Source organism: Gossypium hirsutum, chromosome A08 (assembly GCF_007990345.1).
Source record: "Gossypium hirsutum isolate 1008001.06 chromosome A08, Gossypium_hirsutum_v2.1, whole genome shotgun sequence".
In the NCBI taxonomy this organism is placed as follows: domain Eukaryota; kingdom Viridiplantae; phylum Streptophyta; class Magnoliopsida; order Malvales; family Malvaceae; genus Gossypium; species Gossypium hirsutum.
Window position 1 is genome coordinate 122,016,045 of NC_053431.1, and position 16,818 is coordinate 122,032,862.

Sequence of the window (16,818 nt, forward strand, 5' to 3'; positions counted from 1 at the left end):
CAAGTTGAAGATAGCAGATTTGACATTCCTGAGTTACGGTGAAGCAAGTTTGAAGCTATCAGAATACCTTTGAGGAAGATGAAGATCAAGATTTTGAGACTTGGCCAGGCCGGGCAAATTTGGTCTTCTTATAATCTTTGCCCTATTCTTGTTACACAGTAATAAGCAAAGAGGGGCAGCTGTAATAGCCCAATTTTCCTGGGCCCGTGAAATAGAATAAAACAATAAAAAATAATAAAATAAATTGAATGTCTGTAATGTCCGATTTACAATAAATGGGCCTAAAGACCTAATGACTCAAGACCCAATTAGCCTAAGAACCCAAGTGACCATTACACCCTCAACCCAAAAAAAAACATACGGGGCCCAAGAGGCCCAAACCGTAAACTAAGGGCAGAAGACCTAGGGATTTAGAAACCCTAGGCGCCGCAAGCACTCCAACCGTCACCCTCCATCGATGCCTCCATCAGTGCCGTGATTCCAGGTTCCGTATCGCACCGTGATCGGCGCACGAATCAACGCCAGCGTGTCATCATCAGTGCCTAATCATCGCTAGTCTCCTCATCGTTACCTGCAAAAAAGAGAAAGAAGAACATAGCAAACATGGCAAGAAATCGAATAGGGAATACACCAAACTTGTAAATAGAGGCTATAAAAGCCGAATGATTTCATTGTAATTTGGGACCCGTTTTTTGAAATATATACGAAAGAAGATACTACAAGAAAGAAGTACAAGCAGATTTTTTTTTAAAGAAAGGTGATTTAAACATATATCTAGTTCATCGTAATTTATTTCCTTTTATTAAGCACATTCTTTACAAAAAAAAAACTGTTAATATTTAAAAAGTAAAGGATTACCTGTGTTTCGCCCGAAAGAATGAAGGCTTTTGACCTTCTGATCGCCGTGTACAGTAGAACATGTAGCGCGTGGGCGCGTACTGCCCAGTAACCGGAGACTGGAGCCCGGACGGCCTTCTCCTTTCCTCTTTCAGAGGATTTCAAAGTTTTTTTTTAAACAGTTTCTAAAAATGAATTTTGGGCCAAAAACTAACTTAAATAGTACAATAGAAACGGTGTCGTTTTTGCTTAGTCTAATAAGTACTAAAACGGTGTCGTTTTAGCTTAAGATCCGCGTGTTGACCCGTGACACAGAGAGGATCTGCGTGTTTTTGGTAAATGGGCAAATTGCCCAATTGGTCCTTCCGCATTTTCAATATTTATAATTTTATTTTATTTTATTATAATTTGGCCTTGTTGTTTTATTCTTATTTTAATTTGGTCTTAGCTGCTATAATAAAGCCCATTTTGAAACGTCGTCGTTTTGGGACTAGGGATAAATTGCCCAGTGAGTCCCTTGGTTTTAGCGTGTGTTTCAATTGGGTCTAAAATTCTTTTAAAATTAACCCTAAAGCTTTATTCTTATTTCATTTAAATTATTTTTAATTTTTTTATATATAATTTATCTATTTTAAATCTTTTTTATTTTCACTACAAACATTATTATATAAAAATTATTATATATATTTTTAATTAGATATTTATTTATACGCTTTATCATATATATATTATATTATTTTAATATATATTTTATTCATTATATCATTTTCATTATATATTATATTATATTATTATTTATTTATTACTATGTACAATTTTCTCTAAAAACTTCAACTAATATTAAATAATATATATCATTATTAAATATTTAGTATTTAATATTCTAAAATTTATTATAAAATTTTGTTCCTATTCAACATATTATTATTTTTATAAATATATGTTAAGCCACTACATTATATAGTATAATTTTTATATTGTTTTAAATTCTTATTTGTATTTAATCTTATCTTTTTCTTTTCTTCTGACTTTTGTTATATATTCCTAACTTATTTATTTTTATACTATTTTGTGTTTATTTAGTATTATTTTAATATGTTAACTGTATCTTATGAATTACTTGCTATTCTTATTTCATTTATTATTTTATATATTTGCATGGAAATTTGTGTTGTTATTTTAAGTTATATTCGCATGAAATATTGTTGTATATTATGTAATTTGTATTGTTCTATTCATTATTCTTTATGTTGTATTTTGCATGGAATGATAATGTATATTTGCGTTATTTACAATTATATATGCATGAAATGTTAATGTATACTGTGTGATTTAGGTCATTATTTATCATTTTCCATACTATGTTTACATGAAATGTTAAAGTATGAATCAAGTAACTTAGTTTACTTAATATTAATCCTTTGTAATACGTTAAATACATCATTACTTTTAAAAAAAATTATATCTCATTTAATCCAAAAGAATTTTTAAAAGAGAGGCAATGTTTTTGGTATTTAGGAATTCGGGAAGTAGTGCCCTAACATGCTGGGTTGCGATTTCCCATCTGTCTAAATGTCTAAAGTATCCTTATAAATAGATTTTGTAAATCACGAGATGATTTCAATTTCGAAAGATTAAGAATATCGTGCCCAATCATGCTGGATGTGATGTTTGTACTCTTTTGGAGCGAAAAAACCTCGATTTTCAGCAAATTATTATAGCTTTAAAAAGGATCTTATTTCTAAATTCTTTCAAACTTTTGACATCAAGACAGAAAATTAATTTGGTACCAATTTTGGGCGTTGCAAGGGTGCTAATCGTTCCTTGCACGTAATCAACTCCCGAACCCATCTTCTTATGTTTCCGTAGACCAAAATGTTTTATAAGGTGATCCAATCACACCTAAAAAGGTTGGTGGCGACTCCCGTTTTTAAAATACCTCCCTTTTTAAAAAAGAGGTTTCGACAAGATGCATCACCAAAATTGAGCTGAGGTCGGGATTGACTCGGATGCTTGACTAAACTTCAACTTTACCTAACCTATGCACGGGAAACAACCGTACGCTGAGTATTAGAAATACTCAGTGGTATTATCATAATTCAAATTATAACAACAATAAAATATCATAACATACATAGATAATTAGCAAATCATACATACAAATCAATATATAAATTCATACCAAACAATCATATTTCCATTATATCATTTCCAATGATAGATCCAATAAATCATCAATGAGATTTCAAATAACTCATGAACCTTTGATTCATCTCTCAACCACATATAATTATTCAAATCACATTTCAAATATAAACACTTCATAAACCTTTGGTTCATGCCTTCAATCTCTTTACAAATTTCATCTCACATTCCATCTTACAATATCACTTTCTCATTTTATTCGATAGCTCGATTAATCAAATTCATTTTATTTTATTATTTCACTTATTTTCCCCTATTAACATGACTCAGACTTTGGCGGATACACGGATCCAACCAAACACACCAGAATGGCAACCAACGCCTCATCGGATAGTTCGAAGCAAATAAGTGACGACCAACATCTCATCGACTAAGCCGAAGCAAAGTGGCGACCAACGCCTCATCGAATCTATCCGAAGCAATAATGACACATCAAGTGTCTCATCGACTCGAAGTCGAAGTATCCCTGAACCTTTCCAATCCTATGGCATGTCAACTATATCCACTAAGCCCGACTAGTTAATAAGGTATCGGATTACTTCCTCTATTTCAGTCATTTCACATCAATTGCACTTTGACCACATTTTCTCACATATTTCTCAATTCAAATTCATATGCATACAAACATTACTCAATTCAATCATACAATTCAATTTCACATACATATATTTATTCATCAAATAAATCTAATTCACATTCAACTTAAATATAAATATTTACCTCACATTCAAATTCTATACACATATATTAAAATTAAACATTTAATAAGAAATAACTTGAATTATGATAATACAAACCGATATTTTTCTCGAGCTATTCTTCAATCACTTTTTCTTTTCCCTTCGTATTCAACGTCTCGGTTTCCTTGTTTGCTACAAAAATTAGCATAAGTACAATTAATTAATAATACACATATTTTATATAAAATAATAACTTTTCATGCAACTTTTACCTAAGTCCCAAATTTGTCCTAACCATTTTCATCTTCTTCCTTTTTACAATTCACATCATTTTCTTATTCAATTTCCATCAGAACTTCAATATAACCATTAAATTTTCATCAATTTACCATAATTTCAAAATTCTTTCAATTTAGCCTATAAACTTAAAACTTATAGCCTAGTTTACAATTTAGTCCTCTAATCAATTCTAAACAATGATTCTATCAATTTAATCCTTAATTTCATCATTTATCAACATAAACCCTACTCAAAAGTCTATCAACTTTCAATATTTCCACACAAATTCAAGAGTCCTTTACTCTAAGACTGTAAAAACATCAAAATTACAAAGAAAGGGACTTAATTGACTTACCAATTTAACTTCCAAGCTTTTAAACCCTAATTTCTCCTTTTTCTTTTCTTTTCTTCTTTCTTTCTCCAATTTTCATGACTTTCTCTGTAACTTTTCTATTCTATTTTTTATGATTTGTTTATTATTACTTTCATTTACTAAATTAACAATTAATAAAATATCTAATTAATACAAATAAAAATATTACATGTGTATTCATACACACATGTACACATGTATTAATCCCACACCATACATTTGTCATTATCTCAATTAATAGATAAAATATAAAAATAATAATGTCGAAACCATCCATTTTTAAAAAATTTTAAGATTAATGAAAAATGGGGGAATCGACTTTTTGAAAATAAAACATGGAGTCGCCACCGATCCTTTTGTTTTGGTGTGATCGGATCACCTAAGAATTTGGTTATTTTAATAAAATATTCTTGGTTTACTAAAACAACAATTCTGGTCTACGAAACTCTGAGAAAACGGGCTCGGGAGTCGGTTACGTATGAGGAAGGATTAGCACCCTCACTACGCCCAAAATTGGTACCAAATCGATTAAATACTGTCCTTATGTCTAAAATTAAAAATGTTTTTGAAATGTGGTTCTTTTTTAATAACATTTGAATAACCCGAGTTGGTTGCCAAAAATCTTCTTGTTTCGACGTCCGGCAATTTATAATTCGAAAATCACAAAAGGATACTCAACTATTTAGTCCAACGAAAAACCGAAACCCAGCACAGTAGGGCACGATTCCTCAAATTTCCAAACGTTGACCATTGCCTCACCTTAGAAAATACGAGTGAAATTTCGAAGAGATATCCAATTATTTTAAACAAACGGGAGATTGCAACCCAGCACGATAGGGCACTATTCCTCGAATTTCCAAACAGCGAACATTTCTTTCGTTTTAAAGAGTTTTTAAAAAACGTGAATGAAATTCTGAAGGGATCTTCGATCGTTTTAGACAAATGGAAATGCGCAACCCAGCACGATAGGGTACGATTCTCGAATTGTCAAACATCGAACATCGCCTTTGTTTTAAAGGGTTTTCTTAAAAAAAACATGAGTGAAAACCTAAAAGAATATTCGATTGTTTTGAACAAACGAGAAATCACAATCCAGCACGATAGGGCATGATTCCTGAATTGACAAATACTTAGTATTGCCTTCGTTTTAAAGGATTTTTAGATGACATGAGTGAAATTTGGAAGGGATATTTGATTATTTTCAGCAAACGATAAGTTGCAACCCAGCACATTAGGGCACAATTCCGTGAATTGCCAATAATCGTGCATCGCCTTCAATTGAGGGATTTTTAAAAGACATGGGGGAAATTCTAAAGGGAATGTTCAATTACTTTGAGCGAACGAGAAATTGCAACCCAACACGTTAGGGCACGATTCCACGAATTACCAAGTATCGAATATCGCCTTCGTTTTAAAGAATTTTTAGACGAATAATTATAAAAATAGCTTAAAGCACGTTAATGCGACTATAAATAAGACGAAATGAATCACAAAAATTTGGATTTTGTAAAACCACGTTTCAAAACTCAAGTGGAAAACGATGATATGGGATAATTGACATATATGAGGTGCAATCAACTAACGAACTAATAATTAAATATAGATAACCTAAAAATGTAATCCGATTACAATAATGCATGGAGAATAATTAACATGACAACATAGGACAATGAACAAATAATATGCTACAACAACATGCATGACATAACATAAAATGACTACAACATGGAATAATTAACATAACATAAAACCACGTTTCAAAACTCAAGTGGAAAACGATGACATGGGATAATTGACATATATGAGGTGCGATCAACTAACAAACTAATAATTAAATATAGCTAACCTAAAAATGTAATCCGATTACAATAATGCATGGAGAATAATTAACATGACAACATAGGACAATGAACAAATAATATGCTACAACAACATGCATGACATAACATAAAATGACTACTACTAGATGCACAAAACAAAATGCAAATCGAAGAAGCAATATGGTATAAAATTATTTTAAAGTAACGACGAATAAATGGGCGCATAAAATGTGGGTTGACAAATTTGTATATAAAAAAAAACTAGGGATAGATATATATATAATTTTTTGAAATGGATATTATAGAATGAAAGTTTGAATCAAGTTGCATGTAAAATATTTTAAACACAAATATATTTAAGAGTGGACAAACTACATGATGATTTAAATAATATATAATGCAAAAGAAAAATAAGGATACAAGATGAGATATAACACACAAAATAGATTTATAAAACATATATAAATGTAAATCTATTAAAAAAACATGAGATTAATAATAAGATACCTATAGATTTTCAAAATAATCTAAAAATTATACACATCCTTATATCAAAACATTTAAAGTAATAGACTATATATACACAAAAGCAATATAATATAAAGATATACTCAAACAATAATAGTTTTATAATTAAAAAAAAAACAATGAAATTTCCAAAATTATTTCATGTATATAGAGAAAATACTTGATAAATCACAGAGCAAAAAGTGTTTTAAAAAAATCTATTAAAGTAATAAGTGTATCAATATGTATATGTATATATAAATTTAAAAGTAATTTCATGTAAAATAACATAGAAATGATAATATGCATAGGGCTAAATTAATTTTATTACAAATTACACAATAGATTCAAAAAACATGTTTATATGTATAAAAAAAATACGTATAAAATATACAGGTTTAGTAACGTGTAGAAACCCAATATATGTACTAACGTAAATAGCAATATATATATGTTAGAACACACGGATAGGGTCAAAAACTGTTATACATATAAGAAATCATTAACTTTATTATAAAATATGTATACACCTATGTGTATGATAATATAAAGACATTATAATGGCGATTAAAAAACAAAAGAAAATCGTTAAAGTGATTTAAAACAAAAAAAGCTAGACGAAAATCAAGAATGTTGAATGTATTTTAAAAATGATGAACCATGAAATAAATTAGAAGAAAACCCAATTAAAATAGAATAAAAACGAAAAGGGTAAATTATGAAAGAAATGAATTATTAAAAAGGGGACCGGTGTGCAACGTGTATGAAGGCGCAGGGACCAAGTCTGGAAATAATTCAGACCCCAAAACGCAGCACTGAGGCATGGACCAAAGTGCAAACACGCGCAAACAACCGGGCCAAAATAAAAAAAGCAATACGAATAAGAGCCAATTTGCACACGGCGCGAAAGGGGAGGGACTGATATTGCAAATTCCCCATTTGTGGCACAGAGGCGAGGATCCGGGTCCTGGGACGGGTCGACGCGCGGAGCCCCAACCATATAAACGACGCTATTTTTAGAGCCACTGAACCAAGCCCAAAACGATGCCGTATCCAAACCTTTAAAATACCCTAAATTTGGCTATTCAGCCATTTCAAAACCCTAGCCCCCATTTGTTTTTTCAGCCGACCTTTAGCCAAATCATTTGGCTCTCACCTCCATCATCCCCAACCGCAGGCGTATTTGCCTTTTGAAGATGATTTTCGGCCTCAAGACCCCTCCTTCACTCTCGATTTCGACGGAGCAAGGAGGAGTCAACGACAAACTCGCGAGGTAAGCCTCTTTCGTTTTCTTTTTCGAATACCAGAATCACAAACCCACGAAAGAAAAGAAAAAAAAAAGAAACGGAGGGAGTAAAGTATTGAGGGATTTTGATTCGAAAGTCACCTTTTTTTGATTACTTTGTATTGTGCGTTTGTATTATCTCTGTGAACGTAACCTTTACAAAGATTAAAAGCTGGGCTTTTATACCCGAAAAGAAAAAGAAAAATGAACCGAAAATATACAATATATCTTTGTTTCTATTCGCTGTTGTTTTTGTTTGTCTTCTTGCAGGTACGGGTGTCTGCTCGGGTACGGGGCCGTGTGCTGGCATACGGGGCATGGGCGTGGCGCCAGGAGGCCGTACGGAGGCGTGGAGGCTGGGACTGCTGCGGCGCAAACAAACAGTTAGGGTTCCGCCCTAATTTTCGAATCTTGGGCCATTTGAGCTTATCGTATTTGGGCTCGGGTTTATTTGTAAATGGGTTGATTTGGGCTTGTATAGGGTATTAGTTTGGGTCAAAGCCTGTAAATGGACCGTTATAAGATTTAAGTTTTGGTCTTGTATTAATTTTGGATTTTGGACTATAAAAAAAGATATTTAATGGACTGTGGTATTTATTTATTTATTTTTGTATATATTTTTTGGGGTTTTAGCGGGCCCGGGCCAAAATTGGTCATTACAAATAATAATAATAATAATAATAATAAGTAAATATCTTTTACTTAATAAATAAGTAAATATATATATAACATACATTTGTACTAATAATTTTAATACACATGTATTTATTCTCTATCTTACACATGTCACTAATTTGGTTTAATTACTAATTTAGTCCCTTGTCATTTTTTTCTATTTTAAAATTAATCTTTTACGCTCTATTCAATTTAGTCCTTTTTAATAATTACTTTTAATTAAACTAAATTCACCTAATCAAAATCTAATTCAACCCATAACTAACTTCGTAAATATTTTTAATAAATATTTACGGACTTGTTTTCCTAAGACGGAGGCCCTAAATTCACTTTTTCGGTGCCCGTGAAATATGGGTCGTTACAAGTTTAGTTTCATTTTCGAACTTCAATTGTTTACAAATTAAATAATAATTCAAAAACCTTAAATTAATTCTCAAATCATTTTTACACTTAGTGAGAAAACGCATTTTGTAATACCCCTACCCATATTCATTGCCGTAATAGGGTACGAGGCATTACCGGAGTTTATCGAATTAATTTTTCGTTATTACAAGTTAAATACTATTCGTTTACCTAAACTTGTCATGACGTCCCTTAGATGGGCTTCCAAAGCCCAAAACATACATCGGGACCAAACCAGGATTAAATCGAAACCATAAGAATTTTTTCGCAAAATCCGAAGTTTTTTTTTCATGAACTCAATATAACCCCTTTATAGATATCTAACCTTCCCTGCAATTTTAAACCTAGACCAATCCAAATCAACTAATTCATTTCAACATATTTTCAAGATAGATTCAAGTATATCCATAAGATAACCTCATCATATACCAAAATCAAGATTTGTTAGCCATACCAATGGCTAACCTTACATTCATTTCACATTAACATTTACTTTATTAGCTTATACATGCCATTGGTTTCCAAAATAAAGTTTCTTTATATACTGAAATCTTGAGGTGATAGTGTGATGTGTCTCTGACCGAATCCTACCTCCGAGCTCTTAACACTACAAAACAGGGGAAAAGGAAATAGGGTAAGCACTTTGTACTTAGTAAGCTCATGTAACAAGAATTACACTTACCTAACATTTTCAATACAATGCAATAAACATTCATACATCCATTCAATGCATTATTACCCTAACATGCACAAGCTCAACATTCAAGTTAGTCCAATAATTTCCATGTATCAATAATATATACCATGATTGATGAGCTCATCAATACCATGATTTCTATTCCCTTGTTATTTTTCCATATTTATCCCGTTGAATTTCTCAAAATTTCAATGGATTTTTAGAGGTACACTTTTAGTGTACAATTCCGGGTTCGTCAATTCATATTCATGTGCATACATTTCCATTTCAAAAAGCACACTCCCGCGAACCTCATTCTTATAGCGAGATTACCAGTTCAGGCTAAATCCCTTATAATATAAACTCATAGAGTATTGTCGGGATTACCAGTCTAAGCTAAATCTCCTCCAACGACAATTACTCTAATGAGCTTGGATCTGAATTACCAGTCCAAGCTAAATTCAGACCCTAATTCGGATTACCAGTCCGGGCTAAATCCATTTTACACATATTCTTCGGGAGAGCTATATCAAAATAGATCACCCGTCTGGGCTAGATCCCTTTTACCTTCAATTCCTCTTCAGAGATCCATCGAATTTTTCTTTCATTCAACCGGGATTTCTTCCCCTTTTTATCAAACATATCAATGTTTCATCAATTTTCATACAATGAACATTCAAATCATATTCACATCAATAACATATATTTCAAGCATTTAAAAATATAATTCAAGTTACACAAACTTACCTCAATACTTGTTCGTATACAAAAATCTACTAATCCCGAACTTTTTCCTTTCCTTGATCTAGCTTCGTATTTGAAGTTTTTGAATCTAAATAAATAAATTTAATCATCAATTTAATACATTTCATGTTCATATGTAACATTCTCTATAATTCCACTATTATTTATAGTTCATTCAAAGCTGTCTACTTGGCTCATAGTCACTAAATTATTTATATCTCAAGCTACAAAATTACAAATTAAAAACCGTTTGATGTTTCTGAAACTAGACTCAAATACCTTTCTACCATAAAATTTTCAGAATTTTTGGTTCAGCCAATAAGTACAGTAAAATCTTCAAACTTACCCTGTCTAACAGCTTCTACCTTTCTTTGCTAAAAATTAATTATCTCTTAGTACAATATTTGGATGATGTTTTAGTTTGTTTCTATTGAAAATAGACTCATTAATAATTTAAACATGTAAATTTTAACCCCTAATTATTTTTCTCCAATTTTTAATGATTTTCCAAAGTCAGAAAAGGGGAACCCGAATTCATTCTGACCTTATTTCACAAAATTTATTATATCTCATGATTTATAATTCGATTGCTTATACTGTTTCTTCCACGAGAAACTAGACTCAACAAGATTTAATTCCATATTTTGTTTTTTTCAAAGTTAGTCTACTGCTGCTGTCTAAAATTGTTTTAGTGGAAGATGTTTATTACTATTTTTCCCTTAAGCTTTTAATAAATGATAATTTTGTCCCTACTCAATTAGCCTCTCAATTGAGCTGATTTTTATAAAATTAACACTTAATTCTATCACTTTAAACTACTTTATAACCTTTAGGAATCATAATTTCAGCACTAGACTTTAATTCCAAACATTTTCACAATTAGATCCTAAAAATCAATTTCTATTGAAATTACCTAATAAAATCATCTCATAAACAAATTAAAGCTTCAATTTCATGCTATTTCATCATAAAATTATAGCACTCAACTTTAGTTTCTTTCAATTTCATCCATGAAATCAAAAACTAATGAATTTAATAGTAGGACCTAGTTGTAAAAGTCTTAAAAACACAAAATTATAAGAAAAGGGAAAGGATTAACTCACTTGATACAAAAATTATAAAATACCAGCTTAAATAAACCCCTAGGACATTTTTGGCTGATGATAATGAAGAAATATGAAGAGAATTTTAGATATTCCAATTTGGTCCCATTTTTATTTTAGTAAATTTTGTTATTTTCCCATTTTGCTCTTATTTCACCAATTCTCCTGATTTTTCTTAGCTTATACCGCCAAAACTATATCCTTTTGGGCTTATTTGCAATTTATTTCCCTCCTCATTTAACAATTGAGCTATTTAATCCTTCTAATAACTTTTACACCCTTTTCAATTTAGTCCTTTTCACTTAATTAACTACTCAAACGTAAAAATTTTATAATGAAATTTTAATACCATATTACTAACATTTCATAAATATTTATAAAAATATTTCTGACTCAGTTTTACAAGGTCAAGGTCTCGATACCTTGTTTTTACTCAATTTCTTCAATAATTTCTTTTTCTAACTAACCACTAAATCAGTAAAATTTTTCTATCAATATTTTCATTCAATTTTCCTATCATATCAATATTCATGAAAAAATATTAAAATAAATTTTTCTTTAAATTGGATTTGTGATTACGAAACCACTGTTCCGATAACCTTGAATTTAGGCCATTACACATTCATTTGTGAATGTGACTTTTCTAACTTTATCATTTCCATTAATTTCTATTCATTTGGTTCTACATGGAAGGATCGATTGGATATATATAATTAGGGCTAAAATAATTTATAATTAAAATCTAGCTTTTTGCTTATTAATTATAAACTTATTTAGACATGACGTCATTTCACTATAGTATTGTGACTGAGCTCTCCCTAATTATATATCATTACTAAAGTACTTAATCAGTGCTTGTCCAATGACCTTGTCAATATCTTTCTTCATGAAAATTCAATTACTATCAAATAGTAATGATGGGGGTAGCGGACCAAGATTGTATTCAAGTTGTTCGACTTGAAAAAAAATTAGGACCTGGCCTGAAAGAAGAAACAAATAGATTTAGAAACAAAGAAAACGAAAACAACTAAAAAATTAAATTCAACAATAAAAAAAATAAAGATTCAAAACATGAATAAATAAAGAAAACGAAGGTGGAAGATGGATCGAATAAACCGAGAGATATGGATAGAAGATAGTTGTCCAACTGAAACTTTCGAGATATAAACCCCAACAAATTCAATTAATTACTTTAATCAACTCTCCAAGGAATAATCTTTGACAATTTGAAAGATGAATAATGGATTTGGCCGCATTCACACGTGTGCATAAAACAAACAATTTTATAAAACAAGTTTAAAATGCAATTTTATTGCAAGCATACAAGTTAGTTGTAATATGTGTAGTGTTACAATGGAATATTGGACTATTCCAAGGATAAAAACCAAAAGAGATGGCGGGCAAATGATAAATAGCGTACACTATAGAGTCGAAGTGGCTACTGATATGATTTTATAGTACGGCAAATCATAACAAGAAAATTTTTCAAGAAAATTATATATGCTAATCTAAAGGCTAAATTGCAAATAGTACAAAACCAAAAAAAATAACCAAATAAATGACTAACGGTGGTTGGTTGATTTCGATGTGGGTCGCCGGTCCTCGAATGAGAGACTTAAATCGCTTAAATTACTAAGTGACTCCATTTTATCTTTCAATTTCAATTTTACCGATTTAGACGAATTAATCCGATTTATCTCTCGATCTCAGTAGTTAACCCGGGGCTAATGAATGATCGGTATCACTTGCCTAGATATTCCCTTAGGGGCATCACTTCTTAAGCTTTTAGGTCTATTCAATGTAGTCCAATTCATTACGATTTAGTCCTTTGTCCAAAAATCAACTTACCCACATCTTCATCAACCAACCTCCTTTTAGGTTTAACTGCTCATACTGAAAATAAAGAGAATGAACATAGAAATGAAAACAAAGAAGCTATTAAAGTAAAACTTAAGAAAAATATAAAAGTTTGGATTTTTATACAAAAAAAACTTAAAGAACATGAACCTAAATGCATTCAACAAGAAAATTTAAAGCAATAAACGTAAAAGGAATAAATTTTAGTTGATTTAAAAAAAAAACTGAAATACATTAAACTAAAAGTAGAAATATCTTACAACCAAAGTATAGGAACTGAAAGTGTAAACAAAGTTAAACTACAATGATAATTAACTTAACTAACACTAATAACTCACCTCCTAAAAGAGGACCAAGGATCATCCTAATCATTGGTCTTTTCTAATGTAATTTGGTTTCCACTCGACAAGCCCAAAGCAAATTCTCCTCAAAGCGGTTAAGATTGAAGATGCACTTGAACATTTTCCTTTCTTTTTTTTCCCATCCTGGCGTTGTCCTTGGTCGCCTTAAAACATGCAACTTTCTTAATTTGCAAGAAAGGAAAAAAAAAAAAACATTTTGTTCTACTATGCCAACCACCTTAATTTTTGCTATGATATTTGACTCACTGGAACGGAGGGTGCTTAAAGAGCACACCAACAAAGTTTTGATCCCCCATACATAACTTAGTAGAAAAAGTCCAAACTCTCCGATATTTGTTCCAAATTAAATAAGGCTTTCATCAGTAACAACTAAGCATATATGAGTTTCTTCCCAAGTTTGTTTCTGCAAACTACCTAAAAAAAGCTTTCCTCTCCTTATCAGTTTTGACATTAGTAACTTCAGTAACAGTGTTGCTTTTTTCCACCTCCTTCGCTTTCTCGACGTGGTTACTTTCCATTAAAACTTTCTCCCTTTCCCTATGCATAGAATCTATTCGAGCAAATTAGAAATGGATTTTATAATGAGTTTCTAAAAAAGGGAGATTTTAATCATACACAAAATTTGCATAAATAATGTACAGAATTGGCCTTAGAGCTAATGAATTCTCTAATTTATCTTTGTAATAGTTTAAAATTCAATTTTGTAAGCAATTTCCTCTCACCAAAACATACATTTATTGTGCCTATGTCATTGGAAAATTTATTGTGCATCTCTTCCCGATGCCTAACCCTCCACTCATGGGCTAATGTCTCCATCTTTTCTAGAAACCTAACCATATAAGATTTATTTAATTAAAACCCTATATAATAGCCTTCTCATATGATTTTTTTTATATTTATAATATTTTTAGCGTACTCGAACCCATGTCTTTTTATATTAACAATAATATCCATGTCAATCGAACTACGACTCAACCAACTATTTTATGTGATTTTTTAAATGTAAAATATGCAAGTCACATGGAATTTCTTAATTAAGTTAAAATATATGCTCTTCTTGCATTATGGTAAGCTTTGAATATTCACAAAATTAATTTTGGATCTTACAATATTACATGTATTTAAGTCGCATGAAGTTTTATTCTATATGTTAAATTATAGAGTCAAGTTCCTTATCTAATAGCTCTAATTGTCAGTCATAATCCAGATATCTCATATAGCTATCATTAAGATGTAATCTTCATATACATAACTACAACATTTTATTAATGAAAAAAAATCATATATAATATATTCGTGTTATATGTTTGACTAGTCTCCAAATTGTTTGACTAAATCCTAAATCTTTAGTATTAATTTTTAATTACAATTTATATACATATATATTGAAAATTAGATAACTTAAAATTAAATTATAAATAAAATTATATTAAATATTTAAAATTTAAAATTGAATTAATTTAGAAGTTAATAATTTTACACAAATTCAATAATTAAAATACAAACAATTTATGCAACAAAATAAATAGACTTAATTAACAAATCATAAACAAGGTCATACACACAAATTGTAATAATTAAGGGTTCTCGCTTTATGTTTGAAACTTCCAACTAAAGGAGTGTTGTCTGTTTTCATCTTTTTAACTAAAAAATCATATGGATACTTAATGATCATACGAAAACATAGTAGCTAATATGAACAGGTGATCATATATATATAATACGAGTTTTCAAGACCTAATTTTAGACCTATTGATGTGATTGATTTACACTACTTTAAGGTCTAATAACAAGATCAAAGGTCAAGTAAATCAAACCAAGATTTGATCAAAACCAGTATATAAAAATAAATCTTTTCAAAAAACGAGGAATGATACATGCACGGGATGTGTGAAATGTATTCAAGTCAATTCAATCAAACTGTCAATTTTCAAGTTGAAAAGACTAGTTAACTTGCGAGAAATTTTTGGATAGGCTCTAGACATTTTTAGATTAAAATGTCCCATAGCATTTGAAGATCTATCTCTTAGATTCGAAATACACTTTGAATAACTCAATTTCGAGTTCGTGAACTCAAGTTATAACCATTTTAGTGAATATTGCGCAAATAAAATTTCTGAATAGGATTATTATAAAAATTACGAGTTTCTTTTTATTTAGATTTGTTTAGCTAGCCTAATAAAATCTTTTACATTGTATAAAAGAAAATCAATTTATTATTATTCAACAACTTTTTTTTAGTTAATAAATTCTAGTTGAGTTTTTTCTTTTTATTGTTAAGGTTTTTGTTTTTTTTTTTGAAGTGGAAATTAGAGCCAATTGAAGGGGTTGTGAATTCTTTTTGTTTTCAAGGCTCCTTATGTCTTCTACACGACATGTTTCATCTTTTTCATTTATCATCTTTATTTTATTCTTTATTATTTTAATATTTGATTTGTTGTTTTATTTTAGTTATTTATTTTAATTGATTCTTTAATTTTTTTATTTGACTTAGTTGTGTCAAAATACAAATTTCTTTCTGAACATCTAGAATTTTAAGTTAAAATATCATTTGGTATCTGACTTTGAATCACTAAATTATTTAATAATTTTAATTTAATATTTGACAATTTACTACCTCAATAATTTTTTATCACTTTGGCCATTCTGCGTTTCCTTTATCTACCACGTTACGCCATTTACAATTTTTATTGAAAAAAATCCCTTCAAACCAATCAAACGGTACCACTTGTAAAAAAGCCAAAATTCCTTAATTTTTTCAAAAGATTAAAAAAATCATAAAAGTTGAAAAAAAAACCCTTTAAAACGTATTATATTTTTAAAAAAATATCATAAATATCTAAAAATTTTAGTAAAAAATTGAGATTAAATTTTTTTTAACTTAAAAAAATTTAAGAATTCATTTTAGTCCAATATTTTCTCATCAAATTATAAAAAAAGAATTGAAAAGGCACAAAAAAAAAAGAAAAAGAAAATAGAGGAAGAGGGTGGTGGAGCCCATCCATGTTGTCGA

General features: G+C 30.0%; 1 long non-coding RNA gene across 1 annotated transcript; it reads left to right on the top strand.

Moving 5' to 3' along the window:
- The first annotated feature begins 7,441 nt into the window (after positions 1–7,441).
- On the top strand, positions 7,442–8,571 carry LOC107893886 (uncharacterized). Its single transcript, XR_001683053.2, has 2 exons — positions 7,442–7,974; positions 8,257–8,571. It is a non-coding gene; the product is annotated as an uncharacterized lncRNA (long non-coding RNA).
- The last annotated feature ends 8,247 nt before the right edge of the window (positions 8,572–16,818 follow it).